General features: G+C 35.8%; 1 protein-coding gene across 4 annotated transcripts in view; it reads right to left on the bottom strand.

Annotated features, from left to right (window-relative positions):
• LOC107993834 (leucine-rich repeat-containing protein 24) overlaps positions 1-22,756 on the bottom strand; it is a 314,678-nt gene that overhangs the window by 219,846 nt on the left and 72,076 nt on the right. For all 4 annotated transcript variants that reach the window (XM_062076331.1, XM_062076329.1, XM_062076336.1 and 1 more), the window contains one exon: positions 11,252-11,312. The gene's annotated coding sequence lies outside the window, so the exon portion shown is untranslated. The remainder of the gene's footprint in view (positions 1-11,251; positions 11,313-22,756) is intronic.

The raw sequence follows: 22,756 nt of genomic DNA, 5'->3' as shown, positions 1-22,756 counted from the left end.
TCTGTATCGAGCAGCAATGTTTTTCAAATTTAAAATAATGTTTAAATGATTTTCCAAATTTTAAGATATACAACTTGTATAAAAATATACAAAGTTTAAAATCAAATGAAAATCACAACTCGATCTATTTCGAACACCGTAAAATGAAAGTCGATGCTAGATGAAAATTAAATTCGCATTGTCAAGTTATATGAGTCTTTATCGAATTTCTAGAAATTATAACCGGATTCATTCGTAAAATCTTTTTATAATTTCTCCAAATCCGTATGAAAAATCCGAAACAGTAGTTTGTTATTCGATTACTTTTATCCTAAGAATTGTTTTCTCCATTCGAATTCGCCTAATAATCAATATTTCATATCAAATTATAATTGTATATCAAATAACAAACAAATACGAATCTTTAATTTACTCAACATTAAACCACGAATTTTAGAATAAAACGATCCTCGAAAATATAATAAAAATGTCAATAAAAAAATCATAGAGAAATAAGAAAATCAGATAAAGAAAAAGAAAATAGATATATAGAACTAAAATTACAACTTAATAATATCGATCAATTTCCTCCAAGATAAATTTCCCATTTTCGCATCTTCACACTTGCCTATATTTTCGAATCGCGATTTTACACAGGATGCAATATAGTGAGGCCAAAGAGAGAAAGAGAGAGAGAGAGAGAGAGTGGTTCACTCTCTGGAATAGACAGTTGGGGAGAGTGGGTCAGAGGAGAGAAGGAAGCAGCGACAGGAAGCCCGCTTTGACGTTTGACCGTGGCAGCTGGCAGGTATTTCGAGAATTTGCCCAGACAGTCCCTTCCGTAATACAGCCTCACCGGTGTAACTACAGTCAGAAAGCTTGCCGGCAATCCAACCTAACTTCACAAGTATTTCGTCCCGGGTTGGTTAACTCGGTGGCGGCGCCACCATCGGATCGCCGAAACACGTGGTAATTGCCACCTCGTGGCTACCTTGAGAATATCCTCGTCCCTGGAAATAGAGTGGCGACGTTTCCGGCCACGTTTCGCGTTGCCGCAAGATTAGAGGTTGCACCTTAATGAAGAACTCGCAGGCACAGAGACGAAGACGCTTTAGACGCTTATTCGGCGAGCTTTTAACGTTTCAACATCCGCCTCGTAACGAAAATGGCCGCATTCCAACGAGAGGGGGAGGAGGAGCGGCAAGGATCTTTAAGACGCTTTCCCCTCTATCCCAAGGATTAATTATACCGTCCGGGAGTGGGGTAATTCCTTACTTTTACTAAACGTAAATTGCGCACAGCTGCGAGTGACGCGTCGATTCCGGGAAAGAGTTAAGGTGCGATTAAATTAGCGGCGCTCTCCATCGTCGAAAACGCTCGTTCCATACGGGTTCCAAACGAAATCCGCGGGACAAGCGATCCGTTAACACGCGTGCTACGCGTGTATTTTTATGGGAGGGGTCGGTTGGAGGGCCCCGGAGCGAGGGATCGTATTTACTGGGGCTGGATTCATTGGCTATCCACCGTTCATTCGGGAATAATCGGGGGTAAACGTTTTTAAAGGTTGAAACTCCCGTGTTGGGGAAATGAAAAATCGGAAACCCGATGTGTGCCGGGAGGGCAACCGCTAAATACGGGTCGAATCCCAGGCAAATGATGCAGTGCATTATGCTTGTAACGTTTCTCTCGGAAACGAAAGCATTATTCGCCTCGAATAATGTTACTTTCGGGCGGAATGCGATTTCGCCCCCGTGCATAAACTACCCGGCCACGGGCTGTTAATTTTCCGAACGCGTTTTAACTCCGCGTGACCTCCCCCACCCCGCTTCTATCGCCGCCATTCCGAACCGTAAATTCCGAAACCGGGTATAATTGGTCGCGATTTCCGAGTTTCGGATCAGAGTTTCATCGATGTTTTGTCTCGCAACGATACCTAACATCGTTAAGGTATCGAGGGATTCGGCGAGGAAGATCGTTTCGAGATCTTCCTTTTATTCTGCTTGGCAATATATTGCACGGAATGTATTTAAATATTCGAGATTTAGAAATAAAAATTTATTTCCGATTATAATGTACGTGTATTGGCTGCGAGAATATTAATGGGGGTTTGCAACGTAATCCCTAGAGTATATGACGTGAATTTACGTTCTATGATATATTTATCGTCTGTATTTACATGCATAATTATTCAATTATCGGGTGCGTGAATGAAACGAAATTTATTCTATCTATCGTTCGATAAATCAGAAAAATACTGGTTAGGAAAAATAAATCTATACTTCATAAATAGATATGACAAATAATCTCTCAAAAATCTCTTTTATCATCATTAATATTTCCAACGTGTAATTATCATTAATTATCGTTAATTATCAGACATGATGGATAATAATCTTTTTACATGGATGTTTTCGAAACTACAAAAAAACAAAATAATAAGAGACACGCAAGGAGAGAATTGCCTCTCCTTGCAAACACGACGTAATAAAAATTAGAGAAATGTACGGACGAAAATAATTTGGATAAGGCTAATTGTATGCAAATGATACGAGACCGCGTGAGCTATATAAGACGAGGGCGTACGCGAAATTGAAACCGCGCGAAGAGTGTGTGTGCGCCGGTGTTTGGCCAACGACCGGAAATTACAGAGCTACTGTTTTCCTAATTTCGGACACGAATGAGATTCCCTACCGACCGCTGATACGGGGGCATCCCTTGGTCCTCGTCATAAATAATCTAAGCGGAGCGCAAACGTGTGGCCGAGTCAATTTAATGGAATTAATAACAGGGCGCTCGTATATACGGGAGAATTCCTCTAAGTTTTGTCGGGATAATTTCACCGAAACGAAGTAACGAATGACGACATGGTTATTAAATATCTTCAGTGTACTTGATTTCGTTCTAAAATTTTTGTCGAGAAGTTTTGAGACGATAGATTCGATGAAATTTTGATTCCATTCGAACATGAACAATTATGAATAATTGAAAATAATTCTTCGTTGTGTTAATGTTGTTAGTATTTAGATTATGGAGCAATTTTTTTTTATTAATGAAATATCATTTCGAATTTGAGTATTATCTTCGTTTCTTTTTAATTTCATAATGAAAGTCAAATTTTAAATTATAAATATATTTGAATATATTTAACGCTTTTGTTAGCCTGCTGTGGGGAAAATATTTCATAGGAAATTGTATTTGAGAAAGTGATAAAAATTTGGAGAGTCTTCCTTCAAAAAATAAATTGTTCTATAAGATTTTTGTGATCAACTCTATAGTAGGCGAATTAAAATAAAAATAGCGAGGGAAGGTGCCACTTGTAAAAGAATAGATTTCGATCTATATCGTCTATAAAACTCTTTTTTATACTATTAATTATTTCTCGTTCGAATTGAAATTATACCCTCGATTTAATTAACGTTAAATATTACATGTTCGTAATATACGCATGGAGCTATAGTGCAATTAATCTACAAATAACAATGAGGTGACAGGTTACGACGCCTACGTGGTATGCCTGGAGAAAATAGTAACGCTAGATATTATTTGCATTATTGTAATCGCTGCCTATCATTTGCATCGATGCAAATCATTCGGATTTCGATGATATACGAAGCGGTCTGTAATTAATGGTATTTATGTATGTATCGTGTAATCGATGAAACTGTGACTAACGATGAACATTATGGATAGAGAAGTAGATTACGAACGTAAAACAGAATTTTTTTTTATTATTAATTTATTCATAAAATTTTAAGAATTTTATTGAACGTAGACGCACTAGATTTGCGGATATGGAATAGAAATTTTTTATCGACTTATTCTCCATGGAATTTAACCAAATTGTTCGATTTATTTTTCTCATTTAATTTATATATCGCGAATATTTAACATGCAATTTGAATTATATATTTTTTCGAAATCTTTAAATCTTCCAAAGATTAGATATAAAATAAATTTGCACGTTTCAAGAAATAAATGGAAGAATCGAGAAATATAAATACCGTTACGCTTCGCTGTGTTATTCGACAAAGTTAAATTTAAAAAAAAAGAAAAGAAAATCTCTTTATACTAATGACGAATACACGAGTGCGATACATTTATGCACTACGGATTCATCGTGCCAATCGTTGCTGATTACCCGATCGAATCCATATATCCTTTGATGCTGACATAGGCTATCGTGTGCAAAAGTTTCGTATTTCACGGTGAATCACCAAGAATCTAGGTCGAAGACCTAGTTTGCGCTTTTAGCGTGTCCGTTGCTTTATTGATAACGAGGCGGATGCAAAATGTTCGTAATATACGGATTACGATCCGTACTTTGTTTCTTTTTAAGAAACGTGTATTACTGGATTATTGCATGTCGATGTAGCGATGTATTATTTGTGCATGTGATATCTATAAATTAATCTTTTGAATACGACTTCCTTGGAAGTATTTATTTCGATTTTAATTTCCTTTTTGTTTGAAATAATGCGAATAAATGGAAATTGATCTAGAAAAAGAAACTCAGTATTCGCGAATACGAATATTATATATTTTATATTATTGGATTCTTCAATAAGAATCGTATTCGTTCATTGACGAATTATTTTGTAAATTATATCGTTTGGCATTCACTTCACGTTTATTATTTGTTCAAAATTTAATGTCAATCGCTCAAGTAATCAATTATAGATTTATGATTAAAAAATAATGAAGTAACGAATAAATCTATATGAATAATAAATTACTTTGAAACATTTACGCATTTCAAGACTTATTTTGAGAAATATTATATATGTAGTATGCTATATTATTCTTGTTAATTCTTAAAGTAACTCTAAACATATAAAACTCTAGCAAATCCAATTACAACTATAATTCCCAATATACACACAATACAAGAATTATATGTCTATTTTTAATGATACATTAATAAAAATTGTTTTTCAATTACCAATATATTTCCATATTTTTGTTACAAATTGAAAAAATCTTGAAAATCATAACTGATTTTTCAATTCCTTTCCAATTTCTATGCATTATGGTCCATGCCATTATATTATTAAAAAAAAATAATATATAAATATAATTCATTATTATGTTATCCCCTCAAAATCCCCTAATTACACTTATTATCGTAAGACTGTAAAATTTATCTTAACGCGAGGAAAAAAAGAAAGCACGACACAATCCCAGAAATCATAGTCAAAAATGTAAAGGGGAATCTTTTATCAAATGCAAGAAAGCCGGAGCATCACGTTTAAAGTTACGGAACAAGCCGTAAAGAACAGATCCAACATGGCGGCGGAAGGGACGTTAACGTGGATAAATCTCCCGTGGCTCTTTCTTTTTCCACGAGCACGCAGCTCATCGGAACAGCCGCGCGCGCGACCCTTGTTTCCGGGTGGCGAAAAATCCAAGCATTCCTGCATGCTTGCATTTCACACTGTCCATGTAAATCTTCGCATCCTCCACGCTCTTATCTGGCCGCGGATATAAAGCCTGGCCTCGTTGCATCCACCCTCTCTTAACGGCTGCGTTAAGATGACAAAGTGGAAAGAGCAGCGGAAGATGAAAGAGAGAGAGAGAGAGAGAGAAGGAAATCCAAAATGCGCCATTTATTCACGTGTTGGGTAAAACGAGTGGCGAAGGAAGAGAACAAAATCATCGAGGAAACAACAGTCTCGTGTTGTCGAAGGGGGTTGTTGAAAGACGGGTGTCCTGTAGCTTTGAGACTACATGGAAATCCCATAGTCGGTACGATGGGTGAGTAATATTTCGAGAAAGATTAGGGAGCAAGATGATTACAGAGAGAATATTTTTAGTATGAAAGGATTAGATTATATAAGCTAAGATAGATGTTCACGTGTGACGTGATAAAATTATTGAATCGTTACGTAGAAGTTTTCTTCAGATAATATCTAGTTTTAATTTTAGATAGACAATTTTAATTGATTAGATTAATTGCATAATCATCATTGAATGTGAATATAATATTATTATTAAAATTTGATAGTTTGTATGAGTACATATTTTATATTCAAAGGATTTTAAACAAAATTAAAATGCTCATGGATATAATTATTAACTATATCTTGGGAATGTTAAGAATAATCAACAGTTATTTCAAGAAAAATTTATTTCAATGAGTTTCCTTAATATTCTTAACGTCGAAGAGAATGATCAACTAGAAGCAGGAAACTACCAGAGCTCTATCTCTAAAACGATTCTCCCCAGTACTCTCCGTAACACAGAACGATCGTTGAGTGCATCTAAGCAGCAACGAACTTATCAGTATCACGAAACAATTAACCGTGTAACGGATAATCGTTGCGCTCTCGGATTCGTTGCATACACTGCACAAGCAACTCGTTTCGAGCGAAGCAAACTCGGCCAGATCACCGTTTCTACCCTCTCGCATTCCAATTTCGATGTCCTCGATCACCCAATTATCTCCAATTAATCTGAACGTAACGAAGTGAAATAGTTTGTACGAATTTAATAAAACGATTTCATCTTTCTCCTTCTTGTGTAGAGAATGTCGAAATGCGAACTTCCTGTTTTTACCAGATCGGTGGCCCGATTGCGATAATAATTGCTCGCGATTCTTTTCCTTCGAAAGCTGAGTTCAATGAAATTTAAATAAAAAAATATATAAAAAGCAAAGTCTTTCCATAGGTTTTTTTTCTAAAATTTAATATCCTATATTATATCCAAGATATTTAAAATTACGTAAATAAGACCAATATCGAATAATTTTTAATCAGTCCAAAATTTAAATAAGAACATTGTTTTATTCTATATTTCGCCAGAAAAATATGATTGAATCGAAAATAATCGGGGAGATGCATCAAAATTCAATAAGCGAGCGATCATTTTTTTTATATAAAATTATAAAAAGAAAGGTATCGATTCTATCGATCCTTTCCCTTTCCTATATCTAAATAAAGGGAATAAAACGGGGTTGTCGCAAAAGATTCCTCTGAATAAACGGTGGCACAGATTTTCGTGCGCTTAACGTATCTGCTGTTTCCCCTGTGACAAAATGGGAAAGAAAAGGAAAAGGATAATTTATCCGAAAAATTGGAGGTATCGAAACGACTGTAATATCTTGGATGTCGAGGGATGATGCACGGCCGAGGAACCATCGTGACGTGAAAGCGATTATTTACAGCCAATCAGAGGGAGAAACCTATCTGACGGACAGACGCATAAACGCTCGCAGATCACATCGAATGACACAAGGGATAATCGAACTGACGAAGCACGATTGATAGAAGGACGCGTGACGTTTAACGCTTTGCCCAAATGGAAAGCCCATGTATCCTGGATATTTCTTTCGATTAATGCGACTCCTTCTTTACTACGTTCTTGTGCTACGTCTGTCTACAACGGATTTATATCTGTGACAGAAAAGTGTAAATAGAGAGAAAGTTTGTTACCGTCGTAATACATTCAATATGAAAAATCGAAGAGGATTCTCGGTGATGGATATTGATTTTTTTTTTTTTTATATATAAGTAAAAGAAACGTATATTATAAAACGCAAAATGCAACGAAATGGAAACTTTTTTTTTTATTTTCTTGGAAAAATTCATATGATGCGTGTCAACTGTCAATTAGAATTCTGTGTGTTTCAGGTCACTCGTGTTCAATGTGTATTTTAGATTTCAAATATTTTTTATAAACAATTTCTGTAAAATTTGATAACCGTAATTTAATTTATATTTTATTTGTTCAATGCTTTGGAGATAAATTTTTCTAAAATTTCAATTTTGAAACTATTTTATTGCGAAACACTCTTCGATGGTAAAAAAAACATTGCATCGATTTCACTCGTGACAATTAACGTGCACTTCATAGATATTGCATCTGAATCCAACCTGTATTATTTACGATGCATAGTTTGGTTTCCCATAGCGACGATCGTTATGCAAATGCGTTGCTTCATCGTGCAATATATTGAAGATGTACCCTCGTATCGGTATTATGGTACACTAGTCTCGAAAAAATATTACATAGTATCCTACATAGTACATGAATGTATGTACATAAATAGGCAATAATAAATTGGATTATTTCATGATCACTCTTATAATACACCTTTCTCCCGTAATTAATCCCTGGAATCCGATTCGAGAGGTTCGTCGATTCGACGAAACTGCGCCTCGACCGTATGAATTTCTCTCTATACGCGTATTACCTGGCAATAACACATGGGTATAATCAGCCATAAGTATAATCACATCGTAATCATATCAAACGAAAGGGTATGACGCATACTTACGTACATCCATGCTTTAAAATCATAGAGTATTTGAATACATTAATAGATATTATATAATACAAAATATTTAAAATATTTGAAATTCTGATAGAAAGATTCCTTAACAATTTTAAAATAAAATTTGTTTATATGTAAATACTAATTTTTAATTTTTTAAAAGATTTAATCGAATCGTAACTGGGTAGGATTATTTATAAGAAATAATCTTTTACTTGTAACATTTATACACTAATTACTTGAAATTGTGTAAATATATATATATATATATAACAAATGATACAATGATATTCGTCTTATCGTCGAATAGAATAATAATAGCTAGAATCGTGCTTAACGAAGACGAACGCCACTGTTTTGTTACGAGATCGTAATCGAGCGGAATGCCTACATTGTTCTCCCCCGATATGCCGATAAAATCGTTAGAGTCTCGCGTGACGATCCCCCAGTGACACCTATTATTCCTCATTTATTAGAACGAAACCTCGATTCGAACGTGTTTTATTGGCAAACAATCAAACCTCGCCTCTATATCTATAAACTCGAATTCTCTCAAGCAGATCGTACGCCATCTTGCGTGCACAACAACGCTATCTGGCGGTTTAGTACGTATACGAGAGAACTACGTTAAAAAAAAATCTCGCGTGACACGCACGTGTGTTCGATAAAAATCTAAGATTAATTTCGAAAATTTTAGATTACATTTACTATATCAGTCGACATCTTTGCACGGAAATAAAGCGGAACAAATACGACGTGGTCTCGCGTTTTCGCTTTATCGGTGCACAAATGAGCTCTCTGCGTGTACTGCGTTTCCGAGTACACACGACGGGATGCGTTAATATCGTTAATTAAAACCGCTAACTCCCGCGTCGTTATTTGCGTGTCAACGATGATAACCGGGATAGGTGCAACGCGAGAAGTGCAACTAAAATTGAGATGGCAAGCTTGGCAAATTTTTAAATATATTGCGATCATTCTGGGAAATCTGGCTGGTATAATTATATTTTTCAACGTTATCGGGGAGGTTGTTTTAATATTATAGCGGTTTTATAGAGTACGTGGAGAGAGCGAGGAAGCGAGAGAGAGAAAGAGGGAGAGATAGAGGGTTATGAAATCTTTTTTTGCTGCGTCGTAAAAAGATTACCTTTGATGAAACGTTTTAAAACATTTTTTGAGAAATATATTTACGAGGTGTGAAAATGTGTGGATCGATAAATTTTTTCCTTTTTTTTTTTTTTTTAAAAAGTTTAAAAGAAACATATTCAAAGGATAAACCGCTTAACACATCGGGTTTCATCACTTATATTTTGTAAGTCAAATACATCGATACCTCGTTCATCTGTATACAATTACTTCGAACTCGTATTCAAATTTACTCGAGTCAACATTTACCGTTATAGTGGAATATTTGCATTCTACAATTTACATGAATAAACCTTCTCTGAAAATTACTCCATTTTCGTCACGGAAATTTACATAACAAGTACAACAGGATAACACGTAAAAGAAAAATATATATTTTAGTTACACATTGATAATTAATTAATCGATAATGTTAATAATAAGAAAATTAATCCATACGTTATATGAATTTAAACGCAAGACAAGCAACTAGTCTTTCGATGTTCCGGAAGATAATATCGTATCCATCCAGTCGAATATATTCGCTATCGAAAATTGAATCCATCATTGTGCCGGAAATAGCATTGTGCACTCGGAAACAGCTTTCATCTCTCCTCCCAACATTCTTGACGTTTCTATATTTTGATTTTGTTATCCCCCTTCCCCCCTCTCTCTCTTACTCTCCTTCGATATTTTCTTTTTATCTCGGTGAAAAAAAATTTTTTTCCCCTCTCCATATTAAGTCGATCGCACGGGAAAACATGACGATTCGAATCTTGAATGTTTATAAATTAGTTTGCCTCCGAGGCGCGTTTTTTGATCGACTGTGGAAGAAATAGCGATGGATATAGGTGAAAACGAACGGCGGGGAGGGGCCAGAAATTTAGCGCACGAAAATACAGAAAGAGAGAGAGAGAGAGAGAGCAACGGTACGGGAAACCAATATCATGCCAACGAAATCGATACTGGCTAAATAAATATTGTTTGAGAGGCCACCGAATTGACAGTGAGTCCCGACGAGTGCATCAATGGAATATTTATTCCGCGGGACTGGGAAATGAAAGTCTCGCGGGTAGAAAATCTTCACGAGATGTTGCATCGTTAAATTGTTTGTATGTTGTTACTTTAATCGGTAATTCGCTCGATTTTATACATCGAAATTTAAACATTCCCCCCTAATTTCTTCTTTATGTTTATACATATTATGTTTATATATTCAAATTTGCGATATATATTTTTTTTTTAACATTAGAAGAAACCAAGTAAAATTTATATTTAAGCATCATGCAGAAATGTTTGTATCACGGGAACATTATATTATGCGTTTAATAAATTTAATCATCGAGGAATATCGAATTATGCTACAAGCAATTAGAGTTGTTAAATTAACGTGAGATTTTGACGGATGGCCATAATTATCCTTTAAGCGCGGTGAGCGACGTTCGCCGAGCTTTGGTTAACAAAAGGGTTAAATTACACGGGCGATCTTTGATCAACGGATGTATTAACGGCGAAATTATGCAACGATCGATCGTTTGAGTTACAAACAAATTTTGTGGCTAATTAGGAACACAAGGGGTTGCGGCATGAGACATCGATGCTTCTGTTGGCACAGCAAGGAAACCCTATTTCTCATGGGAGTGGATCCACGTGGTTTTCCAGGCTAACTAAGAGTGCTCAAGTTTTCTTAGCAATGACTGTAATTGTTCGATATTGGATATCCTCCCTCGTGATATTATAAAATATTATATAAAATATTCTCTTGTACGTATCACAATTTGATTTCAAACAATATCGAAAAAATATCTTCGAAGAAAAAATTCAAAAAGAAAATTCAAAAAATAGATTATATTTCATAAAATTAAAAAAATGACTTACCTCGCGATGCACGATTTCGAACCGAGTGAGCATAAGCGTCGCGATACTCGAGCAAAAACACCTGGAATAAAAAAAATATAATTAAAAAAAGTATCGATAATCATCTATTTAGTGCGAATCGTCGATGTAATTTTCCTCGAAACGCGTAACCGTTAATAATTCACCCTTTTTTCGCTTCTTTCTTTCTTTCTTTTTTTTTTTTTTTCATTCAGCGCCCAATACGTTGACTGGATACATTTCCCCTTTCCCCCCGTTTTCTGTTTTCTATTCTCTTTCGCTTATAATTGACGTACAACGGTTCGAAGTTAACTCGTGTTCACAGTGTGATCACTCGATATCTCGCGTGAATTCGTTTTTTGATCACACTTGATTCAAAAGTTGGGAATTTTTCGCGTTTCCAGATCTATCCCTTCCAGCCGCGCCTCCTCTTTGTCTACTGGATTTCGAGCCACGGTTAGATTCAGCGATTCGACACACGATGGAAAATAAATCCGGTGTACAGGGTGTCCCGTGGCTTCGTTCATCGATGGTCCCATTGAAATGATTTAGGGCGTGGAAAAGGCACTCGGCTGGCTGAACCTGATCAACCATTTTTTGAAAAAGTTCTAATTTCAACGACAAGTTGTGTGATTTTTAGATTTTTGTAACGATTAACTAACGGTTCTTTGAATCATTTTTCCGAGATAAGATTGATAAGTAAGTTTTCTAAATCTTAATATTGTGATTTTTTTTTTTAAATTTTATTTCAAAGTTTAGATCGAAATGAAACAGTTTGATTGAAAGTGAAATATAAAAATTGTAAGGGATTAATTTTTCAAAAACTAAATGTCTAGATGGATTGGTTGATTAGTTTGCCTTTTGTATGCTTTATATTCAGAATAACATCGATTTCTATTCTATTGTGCGCTATACATTTTTTTATATGAATAGCTGAGTTAATTCGTTATTTAAAGAATAATGTTTTGTTCTGTGTGAAAACAAAAAATGTAGCAATATCCATATCGAAAATTCTTTGTTCGAAAGAAATTGTTGAAATTAGATACAATCATTTTAGAAAAAGATTATATGAAATTAAAATAAAAAATGTTTAATTTTTTTAAAGAGTTGTGCTCTGTTAAATTAAAATTCACAGCAAAAATTATAAATAAGATTAAAAATAAAAACAATAAGTAATAAAAAAAAGAGTGAAAGAAATAGACAAATTCGTAATATTTTGAAACAAGTAGCATAGCAATGATACATGGAAATTAGAATTCTGGTTGAATAATTTGTAACATTTACATCTTTATTTTTGTATGCATAAATGTATATTTAGAGATAAGTTCTCTTAAGAATAAATGGTAGAAGAGAATTTTGAAAGAGCGTTACTATCAAAAAATATTAAGAAATATAAATTCCATTTATTATGTACATATAAAAAAGAAAAAAAATTTCATCGCAAATCCAACCAAAAAAAAAAAGAAAAAATAAAGCTTCTAAATTAATATCCAATAGCTCATGAAAGTATTCGAATACTATTTTACAGAGAAATTCACTTAACTCGAAAATTCTGATTTTAACGAAACTTTTTTATACATATGTAGAACATAATAGATTGCATGTAGAGCAACGAGGAATCTCTTTCAGGGGATGAAATCAGTTATCAATTATATTTTATTTCACAGCACGGTGATAGAACCATTACGTTCTGAAGAATTTTTAATTTAAAATTTCGCTCTGTTCGACACCATTACAAAATTATATTTAAAGGGACGAAAATTCATTAAAATTCATCAACCATTTCGATTTTCACTCCCTTAAAATGACGTCTCGATGAAAAAGATATTACCATACCCGATCTACTACGTGTTCTGATCATGATCATTTCGTTGAAAAAAAAAACTGTTCATTTCATCAAAAAATAAAAAAAGTGAACTTAGGTGAGTCTAAAATATGAACATATTTTAACGATTATAAATCAAACAGAAAACAGCGCGTCTTTAAATATTTAGTCGCGATTATCGTTGTATTTTGTTTCCACGAAGGTGAATTCGGAGAACAATGTAAACTAGTTTCCTACTGAACGACCCATCGTTTCACGGTTTCGTCGGAACGCTCCGTGTACACGAAGGAAATATTCTTTGCAGACGGACGGAAACATCTTTCCCGCAAACCGGAACGGTATTTTCTCCAACGTGGAACGCAACGAAAGCCATGTTTTATCTCGTCTAGATTATTATGTGCGAGGAGCAGGCACGCCTCGAGCAAGGATACGTATATAGAGAATCATTTGAATGAGGAGCGGAAAAAAAAGGAAGTCTTTGACGAGACGTTTTTATTTCACGTTATGTCGTAATAAATAAATAAATAAAGAAAAGAGAAATAATATTTCTTCGGTTTTTTTTTTTTTTTTTTTTGTTTCGAGGAAGAGGAACGAAACGATGATATTTTCGTCTGGTTGAAGATTGATATATGTGTAGAGAAAATATCGATGAGGTAAACTTCCACCTTATTAAAATTCTTGCGGTGAAATAGTGATCGATCAGGAATTAATTTCTATCGCTGGTGAATACTGATTCGGCGGTCAATTTTCTTTGTACTTTGACCCCCGTGGGACGGAGATCTCTCATTTTATGATCATGGAGGAAAGGCTTGTTTTTTTTTTTTGTTTTTTATTTTTTAGTCAGTTTAAAAATAAAGAGAGAACGAGAAATATATTGTGATAAATCGGATGATATGATCGAAATATTTTTGTCACGTATGCAGGATTTATTGATAAAATATGCACGTTATTTGAAACTCAGATTTGATAATCAGGAATTAAAATAATCTGTTTAAATATTTATAATTGTCCAATACGTTGTTACGTTAATAATTTTAAATTTTTAATTTCATTAATGTAACTGAATAACCATAATTAAATCCTTTCTACAATTTAATATCAATTATTAATAATCGTGAATGATATTTATGATAATTAACAGATTGATGTTGTGCGCCCATTGAATTTTACAAATTATTTTCATTTTAATTGCGAACAATACGAAAATATATTGATATCGAGAATGAAGAAACTAAAAAAAATTCCTTCGCATTAAATTATCGCGATTACTATTTCTCATCTTCTCATCCTCCATCGCGCACTGTTAAAGGCAAGGATATTACAGTATAGAGACACGACACGTTTTTAACGAAAAGAATTCACTAAACTGTCCAACCACGATTAATTGAACCGAGAAAAAAAGGAAGAGATTCTTGTATTCAAACATTCGCAATAATCTCGAGTATAACATCCAGTTTAGCAATTGCCAGGTAGCAATCGTGGTGCAGCGCGTGACAGGCACGGTTAATCGAGCTGGTGTGGTCGTCACCAGCGGAAACGGACGGCGATTTATATTCCAATTCAGCAGGAGTTGAAAAATTTCGGCGCTGGTTATCACAGTCACGACATCAGGAATCGTATGCGAGAGTGGTGGTATCGAGGAGGAGGTTCCGCTCCTCGAGGAGACTTATGGAAGCGCCATTGAGATGGGCACGCTGCCAAAAGAGTGTAACGCTGATCCAAAACCGTAAAAGAATCCATGTATCATTGGCTACTCGATTGTAATACGTAAGTGGTGTTCGATCTCGAGCTTTGACTCTGTCCGGTATTATCGATCGTTCCTGGGGTGCAGAATGCTAGAGATGGACTTTGCATTGTAGATTTTCTATTGTGCAAAAGAGTATGTGTACGAATACTGTTGAGGCAAATACGAAGGAGTTTCTCTCGTGTTTGGATAAAAAAGAGTAGCGAGAAGGAAATCTCTGGAAATTGAAAAACTTGCCAATTTTTCAACCATTCGAATGTTCCTTTATTAATCCTCCTTTATCAATTGAGCAATTTTGAATACCAATATCCATCAAAGGAACAATCAAGAATAATCAACTTCAACTTGAAACTTTCGCTTGCAACAATAACGAACAGTTAGAAGAGGAAGAATCGTTTGTAAATCTTTAAAGAAAAGAACGAAGAAGAAGAGAAAACATTCTTGACTCGAGTCAGAAGCAACAATTATGATTCGTTTACAAAGTTTCATCAGAGACGAACCGACTTCGTTACAAACGCATTCAAGGAAACACCTTCTCGACACATTCTTATCGAGCATGTCTGATTCTTCGACGAGAATTAATCCCACCCCGTGTAATCATTCGCGTCTTACGCCTTTACAGCGGTTGTTACGTTTAATTTCTGAGGGCATCGTGACCCGGTTTCCTCCCTCTGCTCGTTATTACACCAGGGGAACGGTTGATCCACTCGACAGTTGGAGCAGCCGCAGCTGCAACCTAGCTCAGACCTCCCTCTTCCTCTAGCCTGCTTTAAAACTCAGACCAACCTTCATGAGAATTGTATACATATATCCTAGGAACACCTGACGCCGGCGATCGCCTCCAAATCGCTCCTTCATCTTTTATTCTATTTCCACGTCTTTTATCTCGTCACCCCTGTTGATCGTTCTTTTTAACTTATGGTACGGTTCACGCTTAAATCTCACAGTTAACCCGACACAGTTAACTCTCTCTTGAAGCCTCAACTTCGAGTTGAAGGATTTTTCCACGACATGGGAATAATTTTCGTGATCTATCTGCAGATATTTCGCGTTCCATTCTTCTTTCGTACGATTCTTCATCCTTTTAATCCGATTTTACGTATGATAGTCAAACCTTAAATGATTCAGACTTTGATCGAGAATTTTTGAACATCATTTTGAAGATCCAGGTGAAATTATAAATACAATTGATTAGACGATTCTATTCTCATCTCGCGTTTGCCACTTTTCACTTCCATCGATATTTCTTATTTAATTATCGATTCTGAATCTCACGACTCCGTATCCAATCTTTCAATGATCCAAACTCTCGATCGATTCTTAGGTAGATTCTTACGAACACAGGGTTACGAGTTCACCAGGCGAAATTATAATCGTTCTTCTCTTCGACTTTTCTTTTCGCTTAACAATCGAGCCAATGATTTATGCGAGCTAACCGAAGAGACTTGACGTTCTATTCCTCTCTCGTGCGGGTTTGCCGTTGCGTCGATCGATACCGGAAACTTGCTTCTTCCGTTCCTTCCTCCTTCTCTTTCTCACTTTTTCCCTCTCTGTTGTTGTTCGTTCCGTTTGAGCTCGTATCTAGAGGTGTCTTCGTGCCACTGCTAGGAGAGAGAAGTAACATAATTTTAACGGACGCGGTTCATGACATGGAGAAACGTTCGGCGAATGAGAAAACTTCTTATGGGGGGGTATCAAGTTTTTTACGTGTTTCCAGACTTGTTTTTTGATTCGTCGCTACGTATGGCACAAAGTGTCGTTCGATAACTCCAGGGACATCAGCTTTAATTCCAACTCCTTCCTCGTCGAATAGAGATTCGATCCTGAGGAAGAGTTTAAGTTATTAAACGTTATTGGAGCCGAGCATGTATGAGAAAAGTCGAGGTATATTATTATAATTCAGCGACAAAATATGTCTTCTTTGCAAAGATAATGTTCAAAATTGGCTCTGTTCGATATATTCTTTCTTCGACGAGTTTTCTTTCTTTCGAAAGAAGGAAATATATATGATATCCCTTACTTTCGTTCCTCGGTATGTTTATATTTTATTTCTTAGCCTTTCTGATTAGATTTTCGTGTCTTTTATCTAGGATCGTAGATGGTAGGATTATTGATTCTTTTTCGATGGAGAAGAATATAGAACATTTTCGAAGAAATAAATTTGTAGATTCTTTTCTCGATGGAATTGGGGAAAAAGAACTTTGACTTTCTACTGAATAAATAAAAAAAAAACGAGAATATTGTTGTATACGTAATATTTTGCGACAGAAAAAGAATATTTATATTAAAAATTAATCGCTTGATCTTGACTCGATTAATTAAACTTTCATGGAATTAAAATTACTTTAGAATCGACCTAACAACTTTACGTGGAATTATTAAAAATTTAAATTAAAATAACTTCTAACAAACCAATCTCGAATCCATCTTCTATAGATACATCTTCCAGTTTTAATAAAAACAAAAGAAAAAAAAAATCTAAAGCGAGACTCATCAACGAGAACTTAAACATTGATTAATGGCAAAGAGTCGGAAAGGAAGAGAAGCATCTTCGTTAGTAGAATCCATTAAAATGTAGAAACTTAGGTATGACCGCGGAAGAAGCACAAAACTAAAAAAAAAAAGGGAATGAAACGTTTAACCAGTAAGCCTCCTCTCCCTCCCCTCTTTCTCTCTCTCTCTCTCGCTAAATAAAGGATGGACCAGAAGAACTTTAAAGAAAGTTTCTCGATCTCCCGCATTACAGGTTTGTAATATTGTTTTCAAATTGAAAATTAAATCCCAATTTCTCTTGCTCCCGGGATTAACTTGCATCGCGAATCATTTCGATCCAATCCAAAAGCGGATCGAAAGAACGGAAAGAAACAATCTCGCCGGGTAACGAAACTTTCCCCCTCGCTGTTTCCCCCCTCTTTCAGTTTTAATTTTTCGAATTTCCAACGAAAGTGCCTCAATTTTTTATTTTCCAAACTTCTCGTCCAGCAACAAAACTTGGCGACGGAGCAAAGCTCGGCTAATCTCTGAAATGCAATCCGTAGAAAGGGAAAACGTTCTCGCTTATCTCTTGTTTGAGAAACAAAAAAAAAAAAAAAAAGAAAGGTCTACCTTTACCTTTTTATCTTCCTTCATCTATTATATATATATATTTTCCCTTTCTTTTGTATTTATAAAGATTCGAGCAATAAGATGATAAGATGAATCTTTGAAGATATCAGGAAATTCTTGCACGTGTTCCTCGAAGTTATCTCGAGCACGCACCGACATTCGATTAGGCTATCACGTTTACTGCGCGGCTGAATGCTAATCTAATTCGTGAATATTCCCAACTGAGGAAACAGGGCGAGCGTAAATGCGAGCGTACTTACAAGTTACGGCGTAACATGATTGTGCAATTCACTTTTGATGGATGTAGCGGGCAAGACGGGATAGAGTGGCCATTGTGAGCGGAGAAACGGCGAACAAAGATGGCGTTGTCGCCATCCACGTAAGGATAACCTAGATTTGATCAATTTGCTTCGATCCTGGACTCGAATGGGAATAGTGGTTTCATTCAGAGGTTGCGTGAAGATAAACGATGAAGTGAGATAATAAAAAAAAATGAAAGGAAAGAACTGATATTAAGAAATCAAAGCGCTTTTCTTCTTTTCCTTTTTTCATTGAAATTGAGAAAATTTTCCATTTAGATCGAAGATAAACGATATTAAACGTGCATTTGCATTTCACGAGGCATCAATCTTCCTTAAGCCACGAAAAAGAGAGAAAAAGCGAGAGAAGAAAGAACTACGATTATTTGATTACAAAATCCTAATTACTCCAATATTACAACCCGCAAATGTGTTATAATTGATACAATTACCGTTGAAACGTTGCCTGTTACCAACGATGATTTCAGTGATTTCATTTGGATTCACCGAACAATCGTTTCCACCACGATTCCATAACATTAACATAGAAACAATCAGGAAGGAGGGAGAGGGAAGAAGATCCCCCTTTAGCACGCTGTTCAAGCCTTCTTGCGCGACAACTTTCGCGGAAGTTTGGCCTCGGTCTCTTTCTTCCGGGATTTCACGATCGTTCCAAGGAATACCATTAATGGGAAGACATTACCACTGTAAGAATCTCACTCGTATCTTTCTACTTGCAATTCCTTTTTTTTTTCCTCTCTACTTTTTACTGTAATCGCAGTGAATCACGGTTACATGGAGTGGAAGTGTCATGGCAATAGAAAGAAAGTATTAAATAAGCATTACGTCTGAATAAATATAATAAAAAAAGAGACTGATTAACGTTAGAATTGTTAATCACAATCGTGCGAAATAATTAGATAATTATCGTTCGAATAAAAATTAATATCAATTTTGTCAGAAGTTTGCGTGTTAAATAAATAATTGGAAAAATAAGAAAGTCTGTCAAAAATTGTGTATATATGATACGGTCTCATCTTCAGTCTCGAGGCAATGGTGTTTAGATTTAGCTCTCGTTAACTCACCCTAATCGTTATAGTTTATAGGGGAGGTTATTTATTATCGAGTCTTGACATATTCGACGCGCTATAACGACTTCCTCGTAAGTGTAATATGATTTTCCCTGGTGACACTTTCGATGGAGCGTTATAGAATATGAGAGACGAATTGGGGAACAATACACTGGACGGTGCACGAAGTAGGGGGTCGAAAGAGGATACCTTTTGATTTACCGATTCGTCTACGAATATACGTGCAATTTATTTTGATTGTAAAAATTATCTGTGAGAGGTAAAAATATGTCGAATGGATTTTCAAAAATATTTTACGATACGTGAAAAATTCGCAAGACTGTAACACTTCATCATCGTCATCACCATTACAAATTCTCGTGAAAAGACTTTATTATCCCTCGTTATTATCTTTATTCTTCCTTGCCTCGATCTTCCTTCGTGTTTCTCGCTATAATGTTAAATCCTATCGAAGAGAAAGAGGAAGAAGCCATAGTCGAAGGATGGCTCGTTTTAATAGCGTGGTTTCGCGGCTGGAAACAAAGTTAAAGCAGAAACGTGGTGACGAAAGGAATAGTCGAGGAATAATCGAAGAATAGTAGTGGTGACTTTTATCCTCTATGCGAATCCTCGAAACAAACGCTTTTTCTAAAGACAATACGAAAACTTGAAACAATTCCCATGACATGATAATTCGTTTATTTCAATTGTACCAGCCTTACGTTCATCAATAAGAATAATGTTCAATGATTAATCGATTGTTCTTGCCATTCATCTACATTAATCAAGCACGTTACTAAAATATTTGTAATGATAAAACATTTCTTACGAAAACGATTCTTTTTCGAGATTAGATAATCTATAGATGAATGGACGAATTACAAATATATTCGAAATTCAAATGTTTTTTGGGAAAGAAGCATTTCAGAGGCAATGGTTCCTTTTGTTCATTTTTACGTGCCTTTGTCCTCTTAGCTGTCTCTCGTTTAATTACTTTCATCTTGATTCCTTTCTGACGAATCCAAAATCTATGCCAACCTCTTTTTGCTTTTTTCCATTGTGCTTACACGAAAAATCAGTTATGTTCCTATATTGGACTCGACTTGTCGATACCCGTTCGATAAATGTCGCCTCGAAACGAAGAAGCGTTGGCTCGATACCTTGGAAATCGAGGATTTTTCATCCTCGAATCCTAGAACTTGTTCGTCTCCGCGCGAATCTTCCATTTGGTCTCTGGAAATCGCTGACCAAGTTGGAAGAGAAATTTTGTTGGTTTAAGGGGCGATAGTAAACTCGTAATTCGTGGCGATGATTTTCTTTAGAATTATATTTCGTAGAATAAAATTTTGCAAGAATAAAAATATCGACCAAAGTAAGAATTTTAAAGTGGAAGATACTTGTATAAATATTTTTTCCAAATACATGTAGATAAATGAAAATTATTTCACGAAATTTGTTTTACATTTCCTTAATGATATTTAATTTAATATTTAATTTAAACGTATCCGCGGTTGTTCCTTTTGATTGCATTAAAAGACGAAACGAAGATGAAAAGGGTTTTACTTTAACGCGGTATAAATTAACGCAAAGATTAGCTTCATATCCCTTTCACAGGATTATTAGCCACAGAGGAAATGCTTTGAATTATTATCACAATGTGGTAAAAGGTACATTAATGGTATATCTCACAAAAAAAAAATGAATTAAATTGTAACAGTAGATTTTAATTAATTTTAATTAATTCATCCCTTTTCTGGAAACAATTTATTTTTCCCGTATTGAGGTAAAAACCGAAAGCGAATTAACATAAAAAATCCTTCTTCTTCGGTTTTAAATTTAGATTTCATGTAATTAATGTTGCAGTTTCTGTGTATGAGAAAAAGAAGAAGATGAAAGAAAGAAATAGATTACTCGGTTTTTAAATTCAAAGTATACACGTAACACGTGGAATTTTTATAAAATCCATCCCCTCTTATTATCTGCACCGCTTACTTACAACGATTACTCTTATTCTTTACTCCAATATTCACAAATATTCGACAATCCAACAACATTATCGAAAAAAAATTCAACACAACCCTCGAACAATAAATATCCGCCCAGCGTGTATTTTCATTTCCCTCAGAATCGCGTACTCGCGAATTTAAACGGCAGTATCGACAAAGAAATCGACGTAATTGCAGGCAATAAATATCCCCAATACACATCCATCCACTTATCTCCCCCCTCCCACGATTTAAGCCCAATTCGATCCGAGCAACGCTCCCTCGGGTCCGTAACCTCCCCTTTCAAGAGAAAGCCCCCCTAAATAACTCAATTGATAAAACGGCCACCGCATAACAAACGGCTACCGGCCCCTATCTCGCCGCTTTTTTCATCCACGCGAGATACCTGGAATGAAAATATTCGCCGACGAGTTTCTTCGAGTTCGTGCGTGGATACATGGAAGGGCAGCAGCCAAGTCACGAGCCGGGTCGTTTCACGCGCAATTAACTTTCCATCGTGTCGGTCGGCTTTCCAACCCCCGTCCACGGTGTTCGATTCGAGGGGGAAGGGTTGATGCGTGCATACAACCATCGACGTGCACACACGCGCACGCGTTACATACGCGGCGGGACGAGACGCAATTTTTCATCTCGGCCGATTCTATCACGTGTCAAGTAGGACGAGAAATATTCCCGCGACTTTGCGTTATTGCACAAGCAAAATCCAATGGCGGTCGTATATCGCCGGGTGACAGGCGGCTGCTCGTCGCGCGTTGCTAAATGCGGGTTTCCAAGAAGGTTTCCTTGTTTTGCGGCCAATTTTGCCCCGGATGATATATCATCCCGGGACTCGTTAATAATGAAAAAAAGAGAGGAGAAAAAAAGGAAAAGGAGAATAATACGTAGGTTAAAAGATGCGCGAGGTGTACCTCGCCTTGAGAGCAGCGTAGTATCCGAATCGAAATAACATGGATGGAATTTTAAATTTATTTTAAAATTGTAAACGTTCGAATTACGATATCGAAGAATTAAGAATGGGTTAATTGGGACATTTATGTAAACGATATATTTTAACAGGACATAATTTTGAAATATTTTTGCATAACTGACTATGTTTAAAATAATGATATCGAAGAAGAAGAAAAATAATTCATTATTTCGACTTTCCTCGTGATCGATCGTTGAAGAAATGAATAAATCGATGAAGCTTCGACTAAGAAGACGAAGCGCCTCTAAATCTTGGAGAAAGAAGCTAACGATCTGTTCCAGGTGTCGCAATTCGAAGCTTCGAATCAATAGGATTCACGAGAATTCCGTGTTGTACAGATATGTGTAGGGTAAATGGGATCTAGCAGGCATTACGTTCGAAACGTAAAACTCACCCTCACGCGCTCACGACGTCTGAGATAAGGCTTCTCGAGATTGTCGCGTGCTACGGTCCGTCTGTTTCTCTTGGTAATGTCTGAGAAGACGGCGAGGG

Source organism: Apis cerana, linkage group LG6, assembly GCF_029169275.1.
Source record: "Apis cerana isolate GH-2021 linkage group LG6, AcerK_1.0, whole genome shotgun sequence".
Classification (NCBI taxonomy): domain Eukaryota; kingdom Metazoa; phylum Arthropoda; class Insecta; order Hymenoptera; family Apidae; genus Apis; species Apis cerana.
This window is presented reverse-complemented; position numbering and strand designations above follow the sequence as displayed.